The following is an 18,451-nucleotide window of genomic DNA, read 5'->3' as shown; positions in this document are numbered from 1 at the left end:
CAAAAAAGCAAAATGGATGTCTGGGGAGGCCTTACAAACAGCTGTGAAAAGAAGAGAGGCAAAAAGCAAAGGAGAAAAGGAAAGATATAGGCATCTGATTGCAGAGTTCCAAAGAATAGCAAGCAGAGATAAGAAAGCCTTCCTCAGCAATCGATGCAAAGAAATAGAGGAAAACAGTAGAACGGGAAAGACTAGAATCTCTTCAAGAAAATTAGAGATACCAAGGGAACATTTCATGCAAAAATGTGCTCGATAAAGGACAGAAATGGTCTGGGCTTAACAGAAGCAGAATATATTAAGAAGAGGTGGCAAGAATACACAGAAAACTGTACAAAAAAGATCTTCGTGACCCGGATAATCACGATGATGTGATCACTCATCTAAATCCAGATATCCTGGAATGTGAAGTCAAGTGGGCCTTTGAAAGCATCAATACAAACAAAGCTAGTGGTGGTGATGGAATTCCAGTTGAGCTGTTTCAAATCCTGAAAGTTGATGCTGTTGAAAGTGCTCTGTTCATTTCAATATGCCAGCAAATTTGGAAAACTCAGCAGTGGCCACAGGACTGGAAAAGGTCTGTTTTCATTCCAATTCCAAAGAAAGGCAATGCCAAAGAATGCTCAAGCCACCACACAATTGCACTCATCTCACATGCTAGTAAAGTAATGCTCAAAATTCTCCAAGCCAGGCTTCAGCAATACGTGAACCGTGAACTTCCTGATGTTCAAGCTGGTTTTAGAAAAGGCAGAGGAACCAGAGATCAAATAGCCAACATCTGCTGGATCATGTAAAACGCAAGAGAGTCCCAGAAAAATATCTATTTCTGCTTTATTGACTATGCCAAAGCCTTTGACTGTGTGGATCACAATAAACTGGAAAATTCTGAGAGACATGATAATACCAGACTACTTAACCTGCCTCTTGAGAAACCTATATGCAGGTCCAGAAGCAACAGTTAGACTGGACATGGAACAGCAGACTGGTTCCAAATAGGAAAAGGAGTACATCAAGGCTGAATATTGCCACCCTGCTTATTTAACTTATATGCAGAGTACATCATGAGAAACTCTGGATTGGAAGAAACACAAGCTGGAATCAAGATTTCTGGGAGAAATATCACTAACCTCAGATATGCAGATGACATCACCCTTATTGTAGAAAGTGAAGAGGAACTAAAAAACCTCTTGATGAAAGTGAAAGAGGAGAGTGAAAAAGTTGGCTTAAAGCTCAACATTCAGAAAACGAAGATCATGGCATCCAGTCCCATCACTTCATGGGAAATCAATGGGGAAACAGTGGAAACAGTGTCAGACTTTATTTTTTTGGGCTCCAAAGTCACTGTAGATGGTGACTGCAGCCATGAAATTAAGACGCTTACTCCTTGGAAGAAAAGTTATGACCAACCTAGATAGCATATTGAAAAGGAGAGACATTACTTTGCCGACTAAGGTCCATCTCGTCAAGGCTATGGTTTTTCCAGTAGTCATGTATGGATGTGAGATTTGAACTGTGAAGAACGCTGAGCACAGAAGAATTGATGCGTTTGAAATGTGGTGTTGGAGAAGACTCTTGAGAGTCCCTTGGACTGCAAGGAGAATTAACCAGTCCATTCTGAAGGATATCAGCCCTGGGATTTCTTTGGAAAAAACGATGCTCAAGCAGAAACTCCAGTACTTTGGCCACCTCATGAGAAGAGTTGACTCATTGGAAAAGACTCTGATTCTGGGAGGGATTGGGACCAGGAGGAGAAGGGGACGACCAAGGATGAGATGGCTATCAGTGACCCGATAGACGAGAGTCTGAGTGAACTCCGGGAGATGGTGATGGACAGTGAGGCCTGGCGTGCTGCGATTCATGGGGTCGCAAAGAGTCGGACACAACTGAGTGACTGAACTGAACTGAACTGATGGAAAGAGAGAAAGAAAGAAAGGAAACAGGGTAGAGAAAGAAAGGAACAATGAACCCTAGGGAGTTTTTATGAATTTTAGTAAAAGAAGATCAGAAGGAAAATGAGACCTGCTCTAAAGGAAATTTTCTCATGAGAGTGCATTTTCCAAAGTGATTGGAAAATTAGTGTAATACTTGTCCAGATGTTGAGTGCTGAGACTTATGCCAGTATATAAGTAACATTCTTAAATAAGACATACACTTCCTACAGTTTTGATTCTCCTGTTTTTCTACAATTTTGTACTAAAATCTTAATGAAAATTTATCTTAAATGTGTTTATGTCATGTGATCAGTCTTCTGCATAAGCTAGGTTTCTCCATTTATATATAAATACGTTCTTTAATAAGCTCTCACGTTTAGTCTGTGTAACAGAAACACTGATGTTTCTTCCTTATGTTTATGTAAGTCTAATACGTATTTGTCAACCAATTTCCCTGTTACAGAATAGAAAATCTAAAGATAAAATAATTAACTGATGAATATGGCAGTGTTTTTTTTTTTTTTAGAGAACAGTGATTTTTCTCCAATTACTTGTTAGAGTATTGTCCTGTGGAGTTAACAAGTCACAACAGTAGCCTATTTATATTGGATATTCTTCACACTTTTATTTTTTTTTTTAACATGAGGCAAACAGATCCACTGTCAGTTGAAGAAAGAGGCTCAGAGAATATTATCTACCCAGGGCTCACAACAACACCTACAAACAAACAAAACTAACAAGAACATGTGAGTCCAGATGCTCATCTTCATGATCATTTAATGATGGATCTGTACAATACATCATAGTGTTTCTCAGTCGTACCATTAGGACACAGATCATTGAAATTAACAGTACTTGAGGCAAGCTATCACTTCGCTGTGGAGGACATTTGATTATGGGTAGATGATGATGCTTTCAACATATTGACTTCTCTGCTTCTAGGTATACTACATTAAAAAGGTGGCACTGTTTAAAATGTGTGCTGGGAAAACTGGTCAACCACTTGTAAAAGAATGAAACTAGATCACTTTCTAACACCACACACAAAAATAAACTCAAAATGGATTAAAGATCTAAATGTAAGACCAGAAACTATAAAACTCCTAGAGGAGAACATAGGCAAAACACTCTCCGACATAAATCACAGCAGGATCCTCTATGATCCACCTCCCAGAATGCTGGAAATACAAGCAAAAGTAAACAAATGGGACCTAATTAAAATTAAAAGCTTCTGCACAACAAAGGAAAATATACACAAGGTGAAAAGACAGCCTTCTGAATGGGAGAAAATAATAGCAAATGAAGCAACTGACAAACAACTAATCTCAAAAATATACAAGCAACTCCTGCAGCTCAATTTCAGAAAAATAAACGACCCAATCAAGAAATGGGCCATAGAACTAAATAGACATTTCTCCAAAGAAGACATATGGATGGCTAACAAACACATGAAAAGATGCTCAACATCACTCATTATTAGAGAAATACAAATCAAAACCACAATGAGGTACCACTTCACACCAGTCAGAATGTCTGCAATCCAAAAGTCTGCAAGCAATAAAGGCTGGAGAGGGTGTGGAGAAAAGGGAACCCTCTTTCACTGTTGGTGGGAATGCAAACTAGTACAGCCACTATGGAGAACAGTGTGGAGATTCCTTTAAAAATTGCAATTAGAACTGCCTTATGACCCAGCAATCCCACTGCTGGGCATACACACTGAGGAAACCAGAATTGAAAGACACATGTACCCCAATGTTCATCGCAGCACTGTTTATAATAGCCAGGACATGGAAACAACCTAGATGTCCATCAGCAGATGAATGGATAAGAAAGCTGTGTTACATATACACAATAGAGTATTACTCAACCGTTAAAAAGAATACATTTGAACCAGTTCTAATGAGATGGATGAAACTGGAGCTGATTATACAGAGTGAAGTAAGCCAGAAAGAGAAACACTAATACAGTATACTAACACATATATATGGAATTTAGAAAGATGGCAATGATGACCCTGTATGTGAGACAGCAAAAGAGACACAGATGTGTAGAGCGGACTTTTGGACTCAGAGGGAGAGGGAGAGGGTGGGATGATCTGGGAGAATGGCATTGAAACATGTATACTATCATGTAAGAAACGAATCGCCAGTCTATGTCTGATTCAGGATACAGGATGCTTGGGGCTGGTGCACGGGGATGACCCAGAGAGATGTTATGGGGAGGGAGGTGGGAGGGGGGTTCATGTTTGGGAATGCATGTAGACCCGTGGTGGATTCATGTCAATGTATGGCAAAACCAATACAGTATTGTAAAGTAAAATAAAGTAAAAATAAAAATTAAAAATGATAAAATAAAATGTGTATTTAAATGATTAGATTATTTTTTTCTTTTTCAGTTTTATTTTTAAAATATAAATTTATTTATTGTAATTGGAGGTTAATTACTTTACAATATTGTATTGGTTTTGCCATACATCATCATGAATCTGCTACAGGTATACACGTGTTCCCATCCTGAACCCCCCTCCCTCCTCCCTCCCCGTACCATCCCTCTGGGTTGTCTCAGTGCACCAACCCCAATCATCCAGTATCATGCATTGAACCTGGACTGGCGATTTGTTTCATATATGATATTATACATGTTTCAATGACATTCTCCCAAATCATCCCACCCTTTCCCTCTCCCACAGAGTCCAAAAGCCTGTACTTTGTGTTTTAATCACACAAAGTTCTTCAGATTTCAAAAGAAAACTTATAGTTCTTGAAAATGTTTATAAAGTATCAACAGTAACCTTTATATTTTGAATAATCAGAAAAATTGAGTTTTACTATAATAATATCCCATCTTCCTATATTCGCATGCCCCACATTGTACTTAAATCTCTTTTCCCCAGCTACTCCATGTTCTGAATATTGACCACACCTACCTAGGAGAACCCTTGAAACTATTGATACTTTTGACTAATTTAGGTAGGCTGTACTATAATTATAACATGTTTTGTTTTAATTTCAAGAATATATATGGAGCTCCACTGATTTTAGGAAATGCTCCTCTGTGACTGTAACTTTATACAAGATTCATATGCACATGGAGAATGGGAGAGATTTTCTGAAAGTTACTTAGATGACTAAAGGCTGAAATGAAGAATGACCTTTATCTTTTATAGAGATGGACAAGAGCTGGAATTTCCTTTGGTCACTGAATGCTGTTACATAGTTTCTAAGAGCATGAAATCTGGTGTCGGAGTCAGGTTCATCTTGGCTTGATTTTAATTTAATATCTTAATTATTTGTTGTAATTAACTGAATCCTCTGATACTTTTGCTTTACAATATGCAAAATGAATATCAGAAACTACTTGTTAGTTGGTTATGAGTTAAATCCCTGCAAAATATTTACAAATGATGCAGATTTATATACATATTCTTTTGTTTTTTAATCCATGAGTTTTTTGTTTTATTTTTTTTTTATTCTTACATGTGTTCCCAAACATGAACCCCCCTCCCACCTCCCTCCCCATAACATCTCTCTGGGTCATTCCCATGCACCAGCCCCAAGCATGCTGTACCCTGAATCAGACATAGACTGGCGATTCAATTCTTACATGATAGTATACATGTTACAATGCCATTCTCCCAAATCATGCCACCCTCTCCCTCTCCCTCTGAGTCCAAAAGTCCGTTATACACAGCTGTGTCTTTTTTCCTGTCTTGCATACAGGGTCGTCATTGCCATCTTTCTAAATTCCATATATATGCGTTAGTATACTGTATTGGTGTTTTTCTTTCTGGCTTACTTCACTCTGTATAATCGGCTCCAGTTTCATCCATCTCATCAGAACTGATTCAAATGAATTCTTTTTAACGGCTGAGTAATACTCCATTGTGTATATGTACCACAGCTTTCTTATCCATTCATCTGCTGATGGACATCTAGGTTATTTCCATGTCCTGGCTATTATAAACAGTGCTGCGATGAACATTGGGGTACATGTGTCTCTTCCAATTCTGGTTTCCTCAGTGTGTATGCCCAGCAGTGGGATTGCTGGGTCATAAGGTAGTCTAACACCGCACACAAAAATAAACTCAAAATGGATTAAAGATCTAAATGTAAGACCAGAAACTATAAAACTCCTAGAGGAGAACATAGGCAAAACACTCTCCAACATAAATCACAGCAGGATCCTCTATGATCCACCTCCCAGAATTCTGGAAATAAAAGCAAAAGTAAACAAATGGGATCTAATTAAAATTAAAAGCTTCTGCACAACAAAGGAAAATATAAGCAAGGTGAAAAGACAGCCTTCTGAATGGGAGAAAATAATAGCAAATGAAGCAACTGACACGCAACTAATCTCAAAAATATACAAGCAACTTATGCAGTTCAATTCCAGAAAAATAAACGACCCAATCAAAAAATGGGCCAAAGAACTAAATAGACATTTCTCCAAAGAAGACATACGGATGGCTAACAAACACATGAAAAGATGCTCAACATCACTCATTATCAGAGAAATGCAAATCAAAACCACAATGAGGTACCACTTCACACCAGTCAGAATGGCTGCGATCCAAAAATCTGCAAGCAATAAAGGCTGGAGAGGGTGTGGAGAAAAGGGAACCCTCTTTCACTGTTGGCGGGAATGCAAACTAGTTCAGCCACTATGGAGAACAGTGTGGAGATTCCTTAAAAAATTGCAAATAGAACTACCTTATACATATTCTTTTAAAATATCATTTGAAATAGCATGCTCATGATCTAAAAACAACAAAAATATAGACTGTAGTAAATCCTCTATGAACAACATCTTTTTTCATTGCATAATTAACACAATTTTTAAAAATGCTCTTAAACATGTATCAAGTTCTATATCATATCAGATGAACTGAATTTATGTTGTGTATTCTGAACTCAGCTCAGCTTCGTGGAAAATCAAAACAATGTCACAGAATCTGTTTTCATAGGGTTGTGGGAAAATAAGAAAATCCAGTTACTTTTCTTCTTGTTGTTCCTGCTCTGTTGCCTGGCTGTCTTAAAGGGGAATTTTATCATCTTGCTCACCATCACCTGCAGCCATCTAATGCAACAACCGATGTACTACCTTCTTTGTCACCTCTCCCTCATTCACGGTGGTCCCCAGGCTAATCAGGGATGTAGCTGCAGCATGAAGAAACATTTCCTATAACAACTTTTGAAACATTTCCTATAAGAACTGTATGACTCAGCTCTTCACTGCCCACTTGCCACCAGGTGTGGAAATATTCATCTTGGTGCCCCATGGTTTTTGATTGCTACATTGTCGGGGTCCAGCTCCAGTGGAACCAGGGTAATTTGAAGCATGATTGGCATAGGCTAGGAGAAACTTATTTATTTATTTATTTATAAATATAAGATTAGATTAGGAAGAAATAGTGTAGTAGGAAAATTTAGTGGAGAAAAGAGGCTAAATAACTTGGTTTATGTGGAAAGCCAATAAAGTTCCAGACAAGGAACTTGCACCATCTACATTAGGCCACCAGTGTCCGCTTGAATATCAGAGAGTGCCCCGCCTTGGGCTCCTTCTCTCATGGATCTTAGAAGCTGGGACAAGTAAGTATACATGGCGAGCCTCCATGCCCCAGATAGGAATTCAGCCTGAAATTAGAGTAAAGAGGAGACATGGGGGAAACCAGTCCTTCCAATGACTTGCCCGGCCTCTATTGTCTAGGAAAGCCTTTTATACCTTTTTGATTGTACATAGAGGTAAATGGGTAATACAAAGTTATGCAGCATTAGCCACCCAGACTCTTATCAAAACCAGGCTTTTTTCTCTGCATACCTAGTTGTATACACAAGTCTTAGGTAATTTACATCATCTTCTGGCCAAAAGGGCCAATTAACATTTTACAGCCTGTTTTTCTAATAAGGGTTTGTCAACCAGAAGACTTATTTGTGTTGATCTTCCCTAAGTCTGGTGCCACTCTCAGAAAGCACTAAATAAAGTCACATTCTTACATAGCAAAGATACAGCAATTTATAACAAGTAAAAGGAGTACAGTGATTTATAACAAAGGAAAAGTAATTAACTCAAAAGTCTAGTGTTGATAACATCAAAACTACTATATATCTTTTTCCATATCCCATTTACATTGATTAACATCCTCCCAGGTGCCTAAAAGATAAAGAATATGGAGGCCTGGCAGTAAACATTAAGTCAAGAGTGAAAACCCTCTACCAATATAATTTTTCACTCTCTCGAAAAGTCTCTGTATCTTTAAGATGCTTTTAAGCTTTGTGCCTCTCACGGTTGGGGGCTGTAAGCAATTCACAAGCTGTAAGAAGTCCAGGGGAACCTGTTAGGCAAGTTAGAGAGTTATCAGAGGGGGTTTAACTGAAACATCCCTTTCAAATGCAGAAGATTAAAGCCCTGAGTTGACTTTTTCCAGAGTGTGTCAGAAGAGTGGAAAAGCACAATAGTAGGGCAGGCATATTCTTATTTTGGGGGGTACATGCTCAGGAAATACCAGGGGGACACCCTGAGATCTGACTCGCCTTGCCCATCACATCTCTGCTGCATGACCTTGTCACGTGTGGGATTCTTCATGCTGGCTCCCGGCACTACATCACCATTGTCAAGCCCCTCGACTACATGGTCATCATGAACAGACAGAGATGTGACATGTTGATGGCCCTGGCCTGGGCTGTGGGTTTTTTGGCATTCTATTGCTTTACTTCTTATGGTACTCTAGTTACCTTTTTATGGTCCTAATCAGATAGATCACTACATGTGTGATGTGAAACTGGTGTGCAAAGATATTCATGTTGTGAGTATCTTAGTGATTGAAAATTCAGGGATAGTAGCTGTTGTCATTTTTCTTGTTCTAGTAGCTTCTTACATAGTCATATTATATAATCTTAGAACATATTCCTCTCCAGGATGAAGGAAAGCTCTCTCTCCTTGTAGCTCTCACATAACAGTTATTCTTTGTGCCCTGTATCTACATTTATGTTCTACCTGCAGAGAGAGAGAATAAGGATAAGGAAATCTCTGTGTTTTACACTGTGATTTCTCCCATGCTGAACCCTTTCATCTACACGCTGAGAAATATGGAAACGAAAATCGCCATGAGGAAAGTATGATCTAAAGTGACACATTTAGATTTAAAGTAAATAGGGTGATGTACTTGATATCCTGAGCACATGTATCCATTGAAATATTATTGAAACATACTATCTTTCTTTGAGGAGTTTGACTCAATGACCCCTGATATTTTATGAGTCAAAGAAGCATGTTGTTGTGATTCAGATCACAGTCTGCTCCTTTAGGGATCCAGCTAGTTCTGGGTGTGACCATTTGGATTTGAGGCATTTTAATATAAGTACTGTCCTAAACCACATCTCCTGTCATATAACAGCCCTCTGCGGAAATTGCTGTTAAACCTTATTTTCCTTGGAACAAAATCTAACCTGTTGACCCGTGTATTAGAAAATTATTTGTAACAAGCTAATCTCAGAGGTCACACCACATTGAAAGAAAAATATAGTGTTATAATAATAAGCTATAGGATCAAGGAGACATGGGTGACTACTGACTGTGTAAGTTTTTATGCCTTTGTCTTGGAAATTTGTTTTAATTATATTGTTTTCATTTTGAAAATATCTATAAATTTAGATAATATTATAGTTCATAAGGGCTTCCCTTAAAAGGTAATATTAAGAGCTTCCCTGATGGCTCAGATGGTAAAGAATCTTCCTGCATTGTGGGAGACATGGGTTTGATCCCTGGATCGGGAAGATCCCCTGGAGAAGGGAATAGCAACCCACTTCAACATCCTTGCCTGGAGATTTCCATGGACAGAGGAGCCTGGTGGGATACAGCCCAATAGGTGGCAAAGAGCTGGACATGACTGAGCAACTAGCATTTTCTTTCTTTCAATACTTATGAAATTTTGCAATGCATGTAGCTACTAGAAACTGATATTCAGTGCTTTTCTTCTTTCTTTATCATTCTTCCCTCAATTCCCTTTGTTTGTATGCTTTCATCCAGCTATTCTGGACCCCTCTACATTCTCTAAAGTGAAAGAGTGTAAAAGTGAAGTCACTCAGTAGTTGTCTGACTCTTTGAAACCCCGTGGACTGTAGCCCACCAGGCTCTTCCATCCATGGGATTCTCCAGGCAAGAATACTTGAGGGGGTTGTCATTTCCTTCTCTAGGGGATCTTCCCCAACCAGGAATCAAATCTGGGTCTCCCGTATTGCAGGCAGATGTTTTAACCTCTGAACCACCAGAGAAGACCTCTCACATATGACGCTGATCATAAAATTGTTATTTCAATGAATAAGTATGAAACAATCTGAAATATACCCCTTGTTTTTATTAAAAAGAATTTTTAAATGAAATACTATTTATCAATTCTAAGTTGACGTTTTTTAGACATATTAATATCTTTGAAATCAAAGGCAGTATAGATTTAATAAAACATTGTATGTAGAATCATATGATTTTTCATATCCCAGAAATTTCCATTCTCCTGTTTCTGTGGAACTTTCAAGAACATTTTATTAGAGAGTTTATGTTGATGTTGAAGTTTATGTTGATGGTTTCTCTTTGTGCAGTGCTTGAAATTAAAGAAAAACATCTCTCCATGGAAAAGGAGAAAAGTCTGCAGGAAAGAATTCTCTGGGCATTTCCAAACACCTTAGATTTTTTAAGATAATTAATCCTGATGAAATATTTATCTATAAAAACAGATAAGCTGCCTACTCTGTCAATAGTTTTATTGCCAAGGGTGTCATTCCATACTCTTTACTAGTACTACTTCTCCAAATGCATGTACTAGATATGACTGCCTGTGACACTTAAGTATATGCAGAGAGCAACTTTCAAGGCAGCTGATTATCATGCATTTATTCATCTTACATTCTCTAAACTTATCTTAAATCTGTTAACTCTATTATTCTGCTCTTCTATTTCCTCTGACTAGGATAACCCTACCCCTATGCTCTAGGACCCATAGCTTAAATATAATTTGGGCTCCCCAGGTAGTACAGTGGTACAGAATCCACCAGCCAAAGCAGGAGACAAAAGAGATGTGGGTTCCATCCCTGGGTCAGGAAGATACCTTGGAGTAGGAAATGAAAACCCACTCCATTATTCTTGCCTGGATATTTCAATGGACAGAGGAGCCTGGTGGGCTACAGTCTATGGGGTTACAGAGTCAGACACAGATGAGTGACTGAGCTTGATATCAAGGTGATCTGTACTCCTGAGCTCACGTTTAAAATTAATATTAGCAATTGAGCACAGAGAAAGATTCACTCATTCAGAATGCTGAAAAAACAACAGTGACTACTATTACACTTACTGATCAAAATATAAAACATTTCCCGTAAAACTTAAGAAACTGAATAATAAATTGTACGTATTGCCAAACTCCTATCTGCCTAAAATAGATAAGTAAATGAGTAGTCATTGGATTCAGAAGTTTCCTGCTACATATGGGGAAGGGGACTAGCAAAAGACAAATAAGATACGGTCTAAAGACCAAAAGAAACAAGGGAAAAAAACCCCACAAATGTTAACTAGGCTACACCTGACTGTTTATTGCAAGTGCATGAAGATTTAGTCACTCAGTCGTGTCTGACTCTTTGCTACCCCATAGATTGTAGCCTGCAAAATTCCTCTGTCCATGGAAATCTCCCAAGAAAGAATACTGGAATGGGTTGCCATTCCCTTCTCCAGGGGATCTTCCTGACCCAGGGACTGAACCCGGATCTCCTGCATTGCAGGCAGATCCTTTACTGTCTGAGCCACCGAACAAGTTTACTTATAACTACCAAATCTTGAATGCAGCTAACATGTCTTTTCATGGGTGAATGTATAAACTATTGTGCATCAAGACAATGGAATATTACTCAGTCCTAAAAGGAAATGACCTACCAAGCTATGAGAAGAGATGGAGGGCATCTGAATGCATATTGTGAAGTCAAACAAGCCAAAGTGATAAGACCACATACTCTGATTTCATGTACATGATGTCCCAGAAAGGGCAAAACAATGGAGCTACACAAAATTTTTTCTTCAATATTTATTTCTCATAGTCCTGGTGAAAAGTAGAGAAAGAATTGAGAGCACCTGACAATAGTAGGGGGAAGAAGGATGTTGTCCTTACTAAGGTCTGACTTCAGCCTGGAGCCACAGGAGCTCTGAAGTATTAAGAGTACAAAAGAACTGGCTCCAACCTACGAGAAGAAGACCAGCTCTTTTTGCTCCATTAAGTCAGCCATTGCTCCAGACACAGATTAGATAGCTTTCATTTTCTCAGGTTTGTTTGTCCAGAGGAGGGTGGGGCTGTGAGCTGTCTGAAGCCCAGAGCTACAGTAGCTGTGGCATGGGGACACTGACCCAGTGAAGGGGCTCTGATGGATCCAGCTTTGTGCACTACGTTCTGCATGCTCCATGACAGCACAAGAGTTCAGTCTTCATCCTGATGAGTGCAGCTTCGTGCACTGCATCCTGCATGCTCCATGGCACTACAAGTGTTCAGTCTTCATCCTGATGGATGCAGCTTTATGCACTGTGTTATGCATGCTACCTGGCACCACAAGAGCTCAGTCTTCATCCTTTCACACTCAACAATCACACTCACCTCCTATCCAATGATAGCAGGCAGGCAAGTGCTTTATGGAGTAGAACTGTTCTTGTTTTTTTTTTTTTTTTTAAACAAGTTGAAGATCCTGCCTGACATTAAAGTGTCCTTTTGTTTGAGTCATCACTCTTTCTGTTGGGTTAGCATCCTAAGGTGGTGGTATGAGCAATGACAATAAGTTCTGAAAGCTTCAATAATTAGAAAACTTGAAACAATCATTTCTTTAATTTACCCTTTGGAGGTTCAGTGACTAATTTCTTTGTAACCTAGTTAAGTATTGAATTACCAATATAATACTGAGGGCCAAAGAATTGATGCTTTTGAACTGTGGTACTGGAGAAGACTATTGAGAGTCCCTTGGACTGAAAGGAGATACAACTAGTCCATTCTGAAGGAGATCAGCCCTGCGATTTCTTTGGAGGGAATGATGCTAAAGCTGAAACTCCAGTACTTTGGCCACCTCATGTGAAGAGTTGACTCATTGGAAAAGACTGATTCTGGGAGGGATTGGGGACAGGAAAGGGGACGACAGAGGATGAGATGGCTGGATGCCATCAGGGACTCAATGGATGCGAGTCTGAGTGAACTCCTGGAGTTGGTGATGGGCAGGGAGGCCTGGTGTGCTGCGATTCATGGGGTCGCAAAGAACCGGACAAGACTGAGCAACTGAACCATTGCCATTATGATATAATAAAAATGAGCAGCTATTTATGCAAAATTATTGGAAATTTGTAAGAAATTTTATATATAAATATGTATATTTTATGAATTTCTGTAGTTTCAGGTCTCACGTATACTAATATACAATGCACAAGGAAGAAAACAACCACTTGCTTCTAGGTGGCGGGTCATAGGGTGGACAGGATGACCTCATTGCAGACCATGAGGAGAAGGAAGTTTAACAGACAGATGAATCCACTTTTGGCAGAGACAAGTAATCCTAGAGTGTGAGTATCTGTCCAGGCAAAATTAAGCAAGGACTCCGATCACACAAAAACTGATCTATGACATTAGGACCACAGAAGAGTAATCAGAAAAGTAAGAGATTGCATGAAGAAAACCTCCCATGCACACCACTGTCAGTAGCAGGCCACATGCCCACCAGTCCATGATGGTTGATAAGTACAAGAGCTTACAGATGGCCACATAGCAGACATAGGCTATCACACTAAGCAGGATAATCTCAGTATCTCTGAGTAAATGTTCTGAAAAGATTTGGGTCATGAATCCTGAGAATATGATGGTCTTTTTCTTTCCCATTTATTCAGACTATAATCAATATAGGGGTATTCACAGAGGAATCCATTCAGTTCAGTTCAGTCACTCAGTCGTGTCCGACTCTTTGTGACCCCATGAATTGCAGCATGCCAGGCCTCCCTGTCCATCACCAGCTCCCAGAGTTCACTCAGACTCTCGTTCTTCGAGTCAGTGATGCCATCCAGCAATCTCATCCTCTGTCGTCCCCTTCTCCTCCTTCCCCCAATCCCTCCTAGGATCAAAGTCTTTTCCAATGAGTCAATGCTCCACATGAGGTGGCCAAAGTACTGGAGTTTCAACTTTAGCATCATTCCTTCCAAAGAAATCGCAGGGCTGATCTCCTTCAGAATGGACTGGTTGGATCTCCTTGCAGTCCAAGGAACTCTCAAGAGTCTTCTCCAATACCACAGTTCAAAAGCATCAATTCTTCACGCTCAGCCTTCTCCACAGTCCAACTCTCACATCCATACATGACCACAGGAAAAACCATAGCCTTGACTAGATGGACCTTAGTCAGCAAAGTAACGTCTCTCACAGAGGAATAGCAAGCATTAAAAAAAAAAAAGACAGAGAGAGAGATAAAGAGAGGGAAATGGGCCAGGGAAAAGTACATGGGGAACTCCTGTAATGGTCTGGCAGTGATGGTGACCACCATGAGCACATTTCCGACCACAGAGATGATGTAGATGACCTAAAACACAACAAAGGTGATTTTCTGAATCTTTGGAAGCTGTGTGAGTCCCAGGAGAACAAATGGTGTCATGCTGTTCTTATTCTCCATGTATTTCATGTTATGATTATATATTACTTGAATTTTTTAAACTTCCTTACTCTTGCTGTTTTTATTGCTCAGTTGCTAAGTCATGTCCAGCCCTTTGCTAGCTCATAGAATTCAGCCTGGCAGGCTCCCTTATCCTTCTCTGTCTACCAGAGTTTGTTCCAAGTCACGTCCACAGAGTCAGTGATGCCATTTGACCATCTCATTCTCTTCCGCCTGCTTTCTTTTCCTCTTGCTTTCGATCTTTCCCAGCACCAGGGTCTTTTCCAATGAGTTGGCTCTGCATCAGATGACCAAAGTATTGGAGCTTCAGCAGTAATCCTTCGAATCAATATTTGGGGTTGATTTCATTTAGAATTGACCAGTTTGATCTTCTTTGCAGTCCTAGGGACTCTCAAGAGTCTTCTCCAGCACCACAATTTGAAGGCATCAGTTCTTTGGTGCTTTCCTTTTTATGGTCCAGCTCTTACATCTGTACATGACTACTGGGAGAACAATTGTTTTAACTATCGGATCATTGTTGGCAAAATGATATCTCTGCTTTTTAATATGCTTTTTAGGTTTGCCAGAGCTTTCCTTTCAAGGAGTAACTGCCTTTTATAAATTTTTTTTAATTTTTATTTTTACTTTATTTTACTTTACAATACTGTATTGGTTTTGCCGCACATTGACATGACTCCACCATGGGTGTACATGCATTCCCAAACATGAACCCCCCTCCCACCTCCCTCCCCATAACATCTCTATGGGTCAACACCGTGCACCAGCCCCAAGCATGCTGTATCCTGCGTTAGACATAGACTGACGATTCGATTCCTACATGATAGTATACATGTTACAATGCCATTCTCCCAAATCATGCCACCCTCTCCCTCTCCCTCTGAGTCCAAAAGTCCGTTATACACATCTGTGTCTTTTTTGCTGTCTCGCATACAGGGTCGTCATTGTCATCTTTCTAAATTCCATATATATGTGTTAGTATACTGTATTGGTGTTTTTCTTTCTGGCTTACTTCACTCTGTATAATCGGCTCCAGTTTCATCCATCTCATCAGAACTGATTCAAATGTATTCTTTTTAACGGCTGAGTAATACTCCATTGTGTATAAGTAACACAGCTTTCTTATCCATTCATCTGCTGATGGACATCTAGGTTATTTCCATGTCCTGGCTATTATAAACAGTGCTGCGATGAACATTGGGATACATGTGTCTCTTTCAATTCTGGTTTCCTCGGTGTGTATACCCAGCAGTGGGATTGCTGGGTCATAAGGTAGTTCTATTTGCAATTTTTTAAGGAATCTCCACACTGTTCTCCAAAGTGGTTGTACTAGTTTGCATTCCCACCAACAGTGTAGGAGGGTTCCCATTTCTCCACACCCTCTCCAGCCTTTATTGCTTGCAGATTTTTGGATCGCAGACATTCTGACTGGTGTGAAGTGGTACCTCATTGTGGTTTTGATTTGCATTTCTCTAATAATGAGCGATGTTGAGCATCTTTTCATGTGTTTGCTAGCCATCTGTATGTCTTCTTTGGAGAAATGTCTAGTTCTTTGGCCCCTTTTTTGATTGGGTCATTTATTTTTCTGGAATTGAGCTGCATAAGTTGCTTGTATACTTTTGAGATTAGTTGTTTGGCAGTTGCTTCATTTGCTATTATTTTCTCCCATTCAGAAGGCTGTCTTTTCACCTTGCGTATATTTTCCTTTGTTGTGCAGAAGCTTTTAATTTTAATTAGATCCCATTTGTTTACTTTTGCTTGTATTTCCAGCATTCTGGGAGGTGGATCATAGAGGATCCTGCTGTGATTTATGTCTGAGAGTGTTTTGCCTATGTTCTCCTCTAGGAGTTTTATAGTTTTTGGTCTTACATTTAGATCTTTAATCCATTTTGAGTTTATTTTTGTGTGTGGTGTTAGAAAGTGATCTAGTTTCATTCTTTTACAAGTGGTTGACCAGTTTTCCCAGCACCACTTGTTAAAGAGATTGTCTTTACTCCATTGTATATTCTTGCCTCCTTTGTCAAAGATAAGGTGTCCATATGTGTGTGGATTTATCTCTGGGCTTTCTATTTTGTTCCATTGATCTATATTTCTGTCTTTGTGCCAGTACCATACTGTCTTGATGACTGTCGCTTTGTAGTAGAGCCTGAAGTCAGGCAAGTTGATTCCTCCAGTTCCATTCTTCTTTCTCAAGATTGCTTTGGCTATTCGAGGTTTTTTGTATTTCCATACAAATCTTGAAATTATTTGTTCTAGTTCTGTGAAAAATATGGCTGGGAGCTTGATAGGGATTGCATTGAATTTGTAAATTGCTTTGGGTAGTATAATCATTTTCACTATATTGATTCTTCTGATCCATGAACATGGTATATTTCTCCATCTATTAGTGTCCTCTTTGATTTCTTTCATCAGTGTTTTATAGTTTTCTATATATAGGTCTTTAGTTTCTTTAGGTAGATATATTCCTAAGTATTTTATTCATTTCGTTGCAATGGTGAATGAAATTGTTTCCTTAATTTCTTTTTCTACTTTCTCATTATTAGTGTATAGGAATGCAAGGGATTTCTGTGTGTTGATTTTATATCCTGCAACTTTACTATATTCATTGATGAGCTCTAGTAATTTTCTGGTGGAGTCTTTAGGGTTTTCTATGTAGAGGATCATGTCATCTGCAAACAGTGAAAGTTTTACTTCTTCTTTTCCAATTTGGATTCCTTTTATTTCTTTTTCTGCTCTGATTGCTGTGGCCAAAACTTCCAGAACTATGTTGAATAGTAGCGGTGAAAGTGGGCACCCTTGTCTTGTTCCTAACTTTAGGGGAAATGCTTTCAGTTTTTCACCATTGAGGATAATGTTTGCTGTGGGTTTGTCATAGATAGCTTTTATTATGTTGAGGTATGTTCCTTCTATTCCTGCTTTCTGGAGAGTTTTTATCATAAATGGATGTTGAATTTTGTCAAAGGCCTTCTCTGCATCTATTGAGATAATCATATGGCTTTTATTTTTCAATTTGTTAATATGGTGAATTACATTGTTTGACTTCCAAACTCATTCTGTGAGGCCACCATTACCCTAATACCAAAACCTGACAAAGATACTACAAAAAAAAAAAAAACTACAGGCCAATATCACTGATGAACATAGATGCAAAAATCCTCATCAAAATTCTAGCAATCAGAATCCAACAACACATTAAAAAGATCATACACCATGACCAAGTGGGCTTTATCCCAGAGTAACTGTCTTCTAAATTCATGGCTACAGTCATCATCTGAAGTTATTATGGAGCCCTAGACAACAAAATCTGTCACTGCTTCAAATTTCTCCCCTTCTATTTGCCATAAAATGCTGGAACCAGATGTCATGGTCTTAGGTTTTAAAATGCTGATTATTCAAGTCAGTTTTTTTACTCTCCTCTTTCACCCTGATCAAGAGGCTCTTTAATTTCTCTCCAATTTCTGCCATTAGAGTGGTATCATCTACATATCTGAGGTTATTGACATTTTCCTGCCATTTTTTATTCCAATTTGTGATTCATCCATCCTGGCATTTCACATGATGTACACTGTGCAGAAGTTAAATAAGCAAGGTGACAATACACAACGTTGTCATAATCCTTTTCCAAACTTAAATCAAGCTCAAACAATACTATGTTCGTACTTCCAAATTTCAAATAGAATATGGTATTGAATCTTTGAAAGTGTTTTGACTTTGACCTTTCTCTCAGACATAGCTTTCCTTCTCCAATTCCACTACAGAACATGAGCCATCAGATGGTTCTGAAAGTTGTTAAAAGCAACTTGTGAGTAAGTATATGTGTTTGAGAGTCAGAAAGATCAAACTAGAATCCTGATTCTTACA

At 38.9% G+C, this 18,451-nt stretch overlaps 1 pseudogene; it reads left to right on the top strand.

Annotated features, from left to right (window-relative positions):
* Window positions 1-1,769: 1,769 nt before the first annotated feature.
* On the top strand, window positions 1,770-9,076 carry LOC138076242 (olfactory receptor 4P4-like; annotated as a pseudogene).
* The last annotated feature ends 9,375 nt before the right edge of the window (window positions 9,077-18,451 follow it).

The sequence above is a fragment of the Capricornis sumatraensis genome, chromosome 3 (assembly GCF_032405125.1).
Source record: "Capricornis sumatraensis isolate serow.1 chromosome 3, serow.2, whole genome shotgun sequence".
Classification (NCBI taxonomy): Eukaryota; Metazoa; Chordata; class Mammalia; order Artiodactyla; family Bovidae; genus Capricornis; species Capricornis sumatraensis.
Note: the sequence above shows the minus strand (reverse complement) of the source record. Positions and strands in the feature narration are given on the sequence as shown.